Source organism: Prionailurus viverrinus, chromosome A2, assembly GCF_022837055.1.
Source record: "Prionailurus viverrinus isolate Anna chromosome A2, UM_Priviv_1.0, whole genome shotgun sequence".
In the NCBI taxonomy this organism is placed as follows: Eukaryota; Metazoa; Chordata; class Mammalia; order Carnivora; family Felidae; genus Prionailurus; species Prionailurus viverrinus.
The window spans coordinates 42,199,791-42,210,091 of record NC_062562.1 but is presented as its reverse complement, the minus strand read 5'-3'; positions in this window follow the sequence as shown (position 1 = coordinate 42,210,091).

Sequence of the window (10,301 nt, the reverse complement as noted above, 5' to 3'; positions counted from 1 at the left end):
CCCAAAGAACTCAACAGGCTCACTCTCCTGACAACAGAACTGTTGAAAGTAAACTGAGGTATATTAAAAGAGTTAAGAGTTTATTTCAACAGAAATCCATTTGAATTGAGCAAAACCCGATGTACCAGATAGAAAGGAGCTCTGAGGAGCAGCACAAAATGACTTTATAGGCAGAAGGAAACGGGAACAAGGAACTTGGAGGAGGCAAAAAGCAAGTTGGTTATTGCCAAGTTTATTTGGGGGATGGCAGGGGTCTATCAGGAGCATTACCTAACTAGTGCTCATGAGGTGTTAGGCTGGTTGTAGATTTCTTTTCTGAGAGAGGTGAAACTCTAGTTAAGTCTCAGTATGGTGAGGTAGAGTTTAGCATAAACAAATCTATTTGGTGCTACTGTCTTATTTTTAGCGTAATTTACCATCAAATTTCCCATTCAAAACAGATAGAGGTAGCATTTCAAAATACTCAAAATCATGTGCGTGTGTGCGTGTGTGTGTTTGAACTTGAGGTTAGGTTGTTATGATTTCCCAACTTTACTTGAAAGAAATGTGGTGCTTACAACATTCCTAGCTTTTAATACCGTCCAGGGAGATATAAAGCCCTGCAGAAAACTGTTTTCTGTCAAAATTACAATGGGCCTGCATATTTTAGCAATTTCAACTACATTATGTAGTCTGATCAGGCTGGTAATTGACCAGTTGCTCACCCCTATCAGTTGCATTAGCATTTAACTTGTCACTTTAAATTAGAAAGGCAACAAAAGTTTAAGAAGGTTACAAAAGATTTAATCCCTCACTAAAAAGAAAAAGGGTATTACTGAATTACATAGAGAAGACATCTTCTCCATCCAATTTTGGTGAAGGTATATCAGGGGGTTTCTTTCAGAAAGTTTGCTTTCATGATGTTCAAAAGATGCAGGCTCTAAGAACTATTAAGAACCACCATGAGTTGACATTGCAATACCTGCCGAAAGAGATGAAGAGTTAGTAAATATTTGTGACGGTTGCCTGGTTCAAGGAAAAGCAAGTTGAGTGGCGTATGTCCGGGTAGCCACTGAGATCATCCATTTTGAAGCTGCACTATTCCAGCTTGCCTTTCAGTGACAAGACCAATGTGGTAAGCATGCAGGAGAGAGTAAAAGAACCTCTTTTTTCTCATAAAGATGCCACTCTCATGGATGTCCATATATGAGTTTATAGTTAGAGTTTACAAAATAAAAAATAAAACCTCAATCACTTAGATACACCTGACTCTTCTCTTTTTCTTACAATCTCAGAAGAGCTTTGCCTATCCATTATTTGAAAAGAACTCTTCCAAATGGGCTATTTTACTCTACTTCTCTCCCCAGATAACTTTTCATTGAGTGGTATTTTGACCAATGTCAATGGACAAGTCAATTAAATTTTTGAAAAGCTGAGGGTTTTTTTTTTTGACATTTCCTTTTTCTAAAGTGAGTGCTTGTTTTCTTAAATACGTACAAAACGAGTGGATTTGTTGACCTGTAATTATGGGGTATTTACGAAATTCTTGGATATGTTTGTACCTGTATGAACACAATGCTCTGCAGAGATAAACAATACACTCTGTTGGATTAAGTGTTTCAAGTGTAGATGAAGGCATGAATAAAACACACAATGTGAAACCATGAACCCATGCATATATAATTGAGTGGTAGAGATATAAGTGCTGAAAAGAATATGTTAACAGGAAAAAAAATGCTGTGTTCAGGACAAGAATATATTATCCTGGAGACACATTAGCTGTAGCTGATTACTGAATATCTTTTTAGTTTGCAAAGGAGAATTACCTCAAGGTATCAGCTCAGCTTTATGTATGCTATCTCACTGTTCCATTGTCTACAGAGCTGCCTGCCTCTCCATGTGATCTCAACAACACAAAATAACCAAAGCAAAATAGCTCCCAGAAGTTGTCTGTTCCTTAATATGTTCCCAAGCTTAGTTATGTAAAATAACCGTAAGACTCTTAAGCATTAAACCGCATTGTCATCTGTATAGATACCCAATGAGACATGTACAGTGTTACTACCAACACATAAACACATTTTCCTTAACACATACTGTTGAGAGACTATGTTGATGTTACTCATAAACTTACTCTTTGAAGACAAAGAAAAATTACTCTAACGTTAGAGATCCACCTTATGAAAAAATATGTGAGGGGAACTGTCAGAATTGTCAGACTTCTGTAGCCTGAAACATCCCAGTGGTATTCAAAAGATTACTCTATGCCTACATTGCGTATTTGTTGTCCTATAGACTGAATGATTGCTATAGAAATGCAGAAAAGTTACAGAAAAACAAAACTATCTATCTATCTATCTATCTATCTATAATGTTTACCCTTCTTTAGTAACTGGGAAGAGTCTTTTTAAATATGTCACAGTGAATTGAGAAAACTGTAATACTGAAATAAGTGAAATATCACTCTTAAGAGAGGACCCAGAAAAAAAGGAAGTTGGAAAAATATATTTTCGTTTGTAACAGACATGCATACTTATAAGAAGGACTGAGAAGCAGAAAAAAAATAATTGATTACCACGACAGAAATGTCTTCTAAGAATATAACTGGACATAGAAATTCAAGTAAGCTTAATTAAAGAAACACACACACACACACACACACACACACACACACAAATATCCCAAAGTCAATCTCTGTCTGGCACTTGGTATTGGGAGAACAATGGTTAATAAGATAGTCTCTGTCCTAAAAAACAATTCACTATCTAACAAATAATCCACAATTCACGATCTAACAAAATCCACAATTATGTTTCAAGCAGGATGGTATTTATTTATTTAAAACCTGTCTCTTTTCCTCCAAATTTAAAAATTGCTCACAAAAAATGCAAGTGAATGAAACAGAAAGTAAGTGGGAATATGAGACAAATAAGTTTAGGACACTTAAAGCCACAAGTAAGTTCACTTTAAAATATTCATGCCAGGGGCACCTGGGTGGCTCAGTCAGTTAGGTGTCCGGCTTCAGTTCAGGTCATGATCTCACAGTTTGTGAGCTTGAGTCCCACATCAGGCTCTGTGCTGACAGCTTGGAGCTTGGAGCCTTCTTTGGATTCTGTATCTCCTTTTCTGTCTGCCCTCCCCTCACTCATGGTCTCTCTCACTCTGTCTCTCAAAAATAAATGTTAAAAAAAATCTGTTTTAATAAAAAAAATATTCATGCCATATGTTTGTCATGAAGAGAAAAATGGATATTAGATCCTGTTAAACAGAATATGTATCACATAATTCTTTTTTTTTTTTTAATTTTTTTTCAACGTTTTATTTATTTTTGGGACAGAGAGAGACAGAGCATGAACTGGGGAGGGGCAAAGAGAGAGGGAGACACAGAATCGGAAACAGTCTCCAGGCTCTGAGCCATCAGCCCAGAGCCTGACGCGGGGCTCGAACTCATGGACCGCGAGATCATGACCTGGCTGAAGTCGGACGCTTAACCAACTGCGCCACCCAGGCGCCCCTCACATAATTCTTTAAGATAATGTGTGCAAAGTACCTACAAGTGTCCAGAACATAGTAGGTACTCAATAAATCTTAAGATCTCTCTTTGACATCATTAACTGGCTTTAAATTCCTGGTAAACAGACCCATTCAAGGTTACTAGTTTAAAAATAACAATGTTAGGAATTTCTCCTTGCCTACATAAAATTTGACCTTTGTGATAATACATGTAGTCAAAACTACATCACCCTTCACTTCCCTCATGGTAAAGCTCTTGAAACTCCCTAGCACAGACAGATCTCATCTTCCTTTTTTAATTTATTGTTAAGTTAGTTAACATGCAGTGTAGTCTCGACTTTAGGGGAAGATTTCCATGATTCATCACTTACATACAACAACCAGTGCTTATCCCAACAAGTGCGCTCCTCAAAGCCCATTGCCCATTTTCCCCACCCCCACCCCTATCAAACCTGTTTGTTCTCTGTATTTAAGAGTCTCTGATGGTTTGCCTCTGTCTCTGTATCTTATTTTTCCTTCTCTTCCACTATGGTCATCTGTTAAGTTTCTCAAATTCCACATATGAGTGGAATCATACGATATCTGTCTTTCTCTAACTTATTTCACTTAGCATAATACCCTCCAGTTCCATCCACGTTGTTGCAAATGGCATGATTTCATTATTTTTGATCGCCAAGTAGTATGCCATTTTATATATAAACCACGTCTCCTTTCTCCATCAGTTGATGGACATTTGGGCTCTTTCAGTAACTTGGCTATTGTTGATAGCACTGCTATGAACATTGCAGGCACATGGGCCCCTTTGAATCAGCACTCCTGTATCCTTTGGATAAATTCTAGCAGCGCTATTGCTAGGTCATAGGGTAATTCTATTTTTAATTTTTTTGAGGAAACTCTGCACTGTTTTCCAGAATGGCTACACCAGTTTGCATTCCTACCAATAGTGCAAGAGGGTTCCCCTTTCTCCATATTCTCCCCACCTGTTGTTCCCTGAGTTGTTAATGTTAGCCATTCTGACTAGTGTGAGGTGATATTTCAGTGTGGTTTTGATTTGTATTTCCCTGATCATGAGTAATGTTAAGCATCTTTTCATGTGTCTTTTGCTATCTGGATGTCTTCTTTGGAAAAGTGTCTATTCCTGTCTTCTTCCCATTTCTTCACTGGGTTATTTGTTTTTTGGGTATTGAGTTTGATAAGTTTTTTATAGATTTTGTTATACTAACCCTTTATCCAATATGTCATGTGCAGCTATCTTCTCCCATTCCGTTGGTTGCCTTTAGTTTTGTTGACTGTTACCTTGGCTGTGCCACAACTTTTTATCTTGATGGGGTCCCAATTTTTCATTTTTGCTTTCGTTTCTCTGACCTTCAGTGACATGTCAAGATGTTGCTGCGGATGAGGTCAAAGAGGTTGCTGCCTGTTTTCTCCTCTAGGATTTTTATGGTTTCCTGTCTCACATTTAGGTCTTTCATCCATTTTGTATATTTTTTTGCATGATGTAAGCAAGTGGTTCAGCTTCAGTCTTCATGTTGCTGTCCAGTTCTCCCAGCACCATTTGCTAAAGAGACGGTCTTTTTTCCAGTGGATACACTTTCGTGCTTTGTCGAAGATTAGTTGGCCATACATTTGTGGGTTCATTTTGGGTTCTCAATTCTATTCCCTTGGTCTATGTATCTATTTTTTGTGTCAATATCATACTGTACTAATGATTATAACTTTGTAATACAGGCTAAAGTCTGGTATTGTGATGCCTCCTTCTTTGGTTTTCTTTTTCAACATTACTTTGGCTATTCAGGGTCTTTTGTGTTTCCATACAATTTTAAGATTGTTTGTTCTAGCTCTGTGAAGAATGCTGGTGCTATTTTGATTGGGATTGCATTGACTGTGGAGATTGCCTTGGATAGCAGCAACATTTTAACAATATTTGTTCTTTAAATCCATGAGCGTGGGATGTTTTTCCATTTCTTTGTGTCTTCCATTTATTTCATAAGTTTTCTGTAGTTTTTAGTGTACAGATATTTTACCTCTTTGGTTAGGTTTTTTCCTAGGTATTTTATGGGTCTTGGTGCAATTGTAAATGGGATAGATCCCTTGGTATCTCATTCTGTTGCTTCATTATTGGTGTATAGAAATGCAACCGATTTCCGTACATTGATTTTATATCCTGTAACTTGGCTCAATTCATGTATCAGCTTTAGCAGTTTGTTGGTGGAGTCTTTTGGGTTTTCCATGTACAGTATCATGTCATCTGCAAAGAGTCAAAGTTTGACTTCTTTGCAAATTGGATGCCTTTTATTTCATGATGTTGTCTGATTGCTGAGGCAAGGACGTCCAACACTATGTTAAACAACAATGGTGAGAGTGGACATACCTGTCATGTTCCCGATCTCAGGGGGAAAGCTCTTAGTTTTTCCCCATTGAGGATATTAGCTGTGGGCCTTCCATATATGGCTTTTATGATGTTAAGGTATGTTCCTTCTGTCCCTACTTTCTTGAGGGTTTTTATTAAAAAACGGATGCTGTATTTTGCAAATGCTTTTTCTGCATCTATTCACAGGATCATATGGTTTTTATCCTTTCTTCTATTAATGTGAGGTATCACATTGATTGATTTGTGAATATTGAACCAGCCCTGCAGCCCAGGAATGAATCCTATCTGATCATGGTGAATAAGTCTTTTAATATACTGCTGAATTTGATTTGCTAGTATCTTTTTGAGAAATTTGCATCCATGTTTATCAGGGATATTGACCTATAATTCTTCTTTTGAGTGGGGTTATTATCTGGTTTGGGAATCAAAGTAATGCTGGATTCATAGAATGAGTCTGAAAGCTTTCTTTCAATTTCTATTTTTTGGAACAGCTTGAGAAGCATAAGTATTAAGTCTGCTTTAAATGTCTGGTAGACTTCCCCTGGGAAGTCATCTGGCCCATGGCTCTTATTTGTTGGGAGATTTTTGATAACCAATTCAATTTCTTCACTGACTATGGGTCTGTTCATATTTTCTATTTCTTTCCAATTGAGTTTTGGTAGTATGTTAGTGTCTAGGAATTTGTCCATTTCTTCCACATTGTCCAGTTTGTCATATAATTTTTCATAGTAGTCTATAGTAATTATTTATATTTCTGTGGTGTTGGTTGTGATCTCATCTTTCATTTGTGATTTTATATATTTGGGTCCTTTCTCTTTAATTTTGGAGAAGTCTGGCTAGGGGTTTGCCAATTTTGTTTATTTCAAAAAGCTAGCTCTTATATTCATTGATCTGTTCTGTTTTTTTTTTGGATTCTGTATTTCTTTCTGCTCTCATCTTTATTATTTTTCTCCTTCTCCTGGCTTTGGGCTTTCTTTGTTGTTGCCTTTCTAGTTCATTTAGGTGTGAGGTCAGGTTGTATATTAGGGACCTTTCTTGCTTCTTGAGATAGGCCTGAATTGCAGTGTATTTTCCTCTTAGGACTGCCTTTGCTGCATCACAAAAGGTTTCGACTGTCACGTTTTCATTTGCTTCCATACGTTTTTTAATTTCTTCTTCAATTTCCATGTTGACCCATTCATTCCTTAGTAGGATGTTCTTTAACCTCAATCTATTTGAGGGCTTTCTAAATTTTTTCTTGTTGTTGATTTCAAGTTTCATAGTGTTGTTATCTGAAAATACGCATGGAATGATCTCAATCCTTTTTTATTTGTGGAGGGCTGTTTTGTGTTCTAGTATGTGATCTATTTTGTAGAATGTTCCATGTGCACTTGAAATGTGTCTCTAACTTTTGGATGAAAAGTTCTGAATATATTAATTCCATATAGTCCAATGTATCATTCAGATCCCATGTTTCATTAATTTTTTGCCTAGATGATCTGTCCATTGTTGTAAGTGGAGTATGAAAGTCCCCTACAATCATGTTATTATTATCTATGCATTTATTTATGTTTATGATTCATTGATTTATATATTTGGATGTTTCATGTTGGGGGCATAAACATTTATAGTTCTTCCTGATGGATAAACCCCTTAATTATGATATAAGTCCTTCATCTCAAGGTACAGTCTTTGTTTTAAAATCTAGTTTGTCTGGGGCGCCTGGGTGGCACAGTCGGTTGAGCGTCCGACTTCAGCCAGGTCATGATCTCGCGGTCCGTGAGTTCGAGCCCTGCGTCAGGCTCTGGGCTGATGGCTCAGAGCCTGGAGCCTGTTTCCGATTCTGTGTCTCCCTCTCTCTTTGCCCCTCCCCCGTTCATGCTCTGTCTCTCTCTGTCCCAAAAATAAATAAACGTTGAAAAAAAAAATTTAAATCTACTTTGTCTGATATAAGTGTGGCTACTCTGGCTTTCTTTTGCCATCCAGTAGCATGATAAATGATTCTCCATCCCCTGATTTTCAATCTGGTATCCTCAGGTCTAAAATGAATCTCTTATAGGCAACATATACATGGATCTTGGTTTTGTTTTTTGTTGTTTTTTTTTTATCCATTCTGATACTCTATGTCTTTTGATTGTGGTATTTATCCATTTACATTCAGAGTGATTATTGAAAGATAAGGATTTAGTGTCATTGTGTTACCTGTTAACCTGAAGCAAGGTTTCATGCTTGTGGTGATGTCTCTGACCCTTTGTAGTCTTTGCTGCTTTCCACTCACTGAGTCCCTCTTAGGATCTCCTGCAGGGTAGTTTAGTGGTCAAACTCCTTTAGTTTTTGTTTGTCTGGGTTAGCCTTTCTCTCTCCTATTCTGAATGACAGACTTGCTGGATAAAGGATTCTTGGCTGCATATTTTTCCTATTCAGCACACTGAATATTTCCTGCCACTCCCTTCTGGCTTGCCAAGTTTCAGTGGACAGGTCTGCTACTACACTTATGTGTCTACCCTTGTAGGTTAAGGCCCGTTTGTCCCTAGCTGCTTTCAGAATTCTCTCTTTATCCTTATATTTTCCCAGTTTCAGTATGATATGTACTCATGTTGACCTGTTTTTGTTGATTTTGAAGGCAATTCTCTGTGCCTCTTGGACTTGGATGCCTGTTTACTCTCCCAGATTAGGGAAGTTCTCAGCTATCATTTGTTCTAATAAACCTTCTGCCCTTTTCTCTCTCTTCTTCTTTTTCCAGAACTCCTATGATAGGGATATTATTTTGTTTTAATTGAATCACTTAGGTCTCTGATTCTCTCCTCATGGTCCAGTAATTTCATTTCCCTCTTTTTTTCATCTTCATCATTTTCCATAATTTTATCTTATATTTCACATATTCTCTCCTTTGTTTCTTCCAACCTCGCTGTCACTGTATCTAGTTTATTTTGCATCTCATTTATAGAATTTCTTAATTCATCATGACTGTTTCTGAGGCCTTTGATCTCTGCAGCAATAGATTCTCTGCTGTCTTCTATGCTTTTTTTTTCAAGCCCAGTCATTAGTCTTATGACTTTTATTCTAAATTCTTGTTCAGATATATTATTTATATCTTTTTTGAGCAATTCTCTGGCTGTCATTTCTGCCTGGAATTTCTTTTGAGGAGAATTCTTCCATTTCATCATTTTGCCTATGTTTCTGTCTTTTATGTGTTTTAATAGCTTGGTATGTGTCCTGCACCTGTGAGCAATACTATATTAAACAGGGGTCATACACTATCCAGGTTCTGGCACTTCAGGAATTTTTTGGAGTGTGTGGCATGCACTCTGTTATTACATATTTGGCTGCTCTTTCCCAGTGATCAGTCCTCTACAAAGCTCCTCTTTGCTTGTAGTGGTGGATTGTTTGGATCTTCCACCAGGCATGCTTTGATTTGTTTGTTGAAGTAACCCAGAAAAAAGGGAAGCACAGGGGACCTGATCCCATACAAAGAGAAAAGTGAAAGGGGTGAAAAACAAAAGGACCAAACAGAGAATCAGAGAAACCATAAGGCTTAATCCAGAGAGAGAGAAAGGGAAATAAAAACGGAGACATGGAAAAGATGTAAAAAGAATAGAGCAAAAATGCCTGAATAAACAAACAAAACAGAGGAAGAGAGAGATATATATAATATATAAATTAATATAAAAATATAAACATATTTATTTTGTATAAAATATATTGTATATACTTTATATATTATATATTTATATATTTTATTTATACATATTCTATATATTATATATAATATATTTATATATTATATATTACATGTAATATATTTAATTATATATATTATATATATTATACATAATATATATAATTATATATATATAAATTATATATATATATATATATAATATATATATATATATATATAAATAATTGACCAAAAATCAAATCAGGTGCTCAGCTGGGATTCAAAACCCAATGTCTTAAAGGATCCCGCACAGTGTGGATTCGATTCTGGGGTAGCACCACTCCACCTTCGGCTGGCACCTGCAAGGTCTTTTGTCTATAAGGGGGCAATAAACCTTCTTCCCACAGTACTCAAGGGAGGAACTGTGCTCTCTCAGTGTGCCCCTAAGATAGCTACCTCGCTCTGGGACTGGCTCCCCTCCCAGGAGGTGCACACACACTGCGGCAGCTCAGGTCCAGACAAAGTCCCATACTTGAAAACTCTGATCTTCAGCTCCTAAGGCTGTTTGCAAAGTCAAAACTGGCTGTCTCCATTTTTCTCATTCTCCAGTCCATGATTTAGAGAGGTTTTATTCTTGTCCTAATGTAATACCACACTTCCACAGCCTCTCTTTCTCTCCCTGTTGTCTCTCTGTAGAAGGGGCTCCCCCTTCAGTTCCTATGTTGTTTCATCTCTCCCAATTTGCATACACACACCTCTGTCCTTCCAAGCTGTGGAGATTTTTCTGTCACTCTGCGG